Source organism: Fragaria vesca, unplaced genomic scaffold, assembly GCF_000184155.1.
Source record: "Fragaria vesca subsp. vesca unplaced genomic scaffold, FraVesHawaii_1.0 scf0513139, whole genome shotgun sequence".
NCBI lineage: Eukaryota > Viridiplantae > Streptophyta > Magnoliopsida > Rosales > Rosaceae > Fragaria > Fragaria vesca.
Genome location: NW_004443446.1, coordinates 457,641 through 459,041, shown reverse-complemented (window position 1 = coordinate 459,041; position 1,401 = coordinate 457,641).

The window sequence follows — 1,401 nt, the reverse complement described above, 5'->3', positions numbered from 1 at the left end:
TGACATACAGTTCACTAGATTGACTCATGAATTTCTCCAAGATGCGCTTCAGTTCGCATTCATGAGGAGGTATACACAAAAGAATTCTTGTTCATTCTCACAATGTGTTTTCAAATGAAAACCATTAGCATGAACGTCTTTAAAGCTCAACATGGTTCCTTAGAATGTTGTGGATAGTTCCACTATCTGCGAAGCACTCAATGTCTCTATGAGACATAACTACAAGGAGTAGATAGGCGAGTAAATAGTTCTACTTGAGCCATTTAGAAGGATTGAAAGAAGCTACGAAAAGCTACAATCCCGAGAGTGCATAAAAATTTCCGCGCAGAATGACCTTTGCGCACTAAAACAGCCATAACTTCTTCGTTAAAGTAGATATGGACGAACCGTGAAAAGTTCTGAAAACTAAACTCATAGAGCTTTCCAATGATATAAAGCTCACTGTCTGATTCGTCCAGAGCTGTTCACAAAGCTCAAACGAAGTTGACTGTCCAAAAGGGACAGATTGCTGTTTTTCGCAGATTTGGCATGTGCGAAGCTGTGAAGCTTGCAGGTGGCGTGTAGGCTTTTGCTTTAGCCAAAAGTGACTTGTGTATGATCAAAACCAAGTCTTTTCGATCGTTCTAAGGTCGTAAACTCCATGATTAGTTAGCAAAAGCTCCCTGACATGAACATAAACTAACTCAGAGGACCTAGAGGATTCGATCATGATGATAATTTTCCAGTTTTGATAAGTCTTCAACGTCTTTTGCAAGACGGCAATTGGTTTAATAGCGTAGGGGGATCCAAAATCAAAAGCTTTCGGTAACTCCAAGTCAGTATGACCAGGCATGTCCATGGAGGGTCGGTAGTGCGAGACACACTTAAAACCACTATCTCCTTAATTTCGGACAATTCTAAGACATCACACTGAGCTTGGATGAGCCTAGTTGAACAATTGATGATGAAAAATCCGCTATAGGGTAGAAGACTTAACCAGAAACACGTGGGCGATCCTCCTTGAGGATGCAGTGCCATGAGTCACCTTCAAAGGAAGGGTCCAAAATCGGCACAATATGCCATGTTTCTAAGGACGATGTAAGTGTACATCTTGATTGTAAATCAATATGAACCATAAGAGGAGAATAGTTTCACTTCGAAAAATTCTCAAGGCATTCATTATTGCTAATGTGAGTACATCGAGGTCTCAAATAGACAAAAGACGTCGATACAACGCCTTAGTATATATAACTTGGAACGAAAATCAATGTCTAGCCGATGACATCAAAGTCATGGGTAGCTAGAGCAGGATCCGAATCTTTGAAATTCGTGATCATAAGGATGACGTTCTTGTCCTCATATTGATTTTCCATACCTTTTTGTATGCATTCACAATTTAAAGGAGCTTGACAATCTTGAACC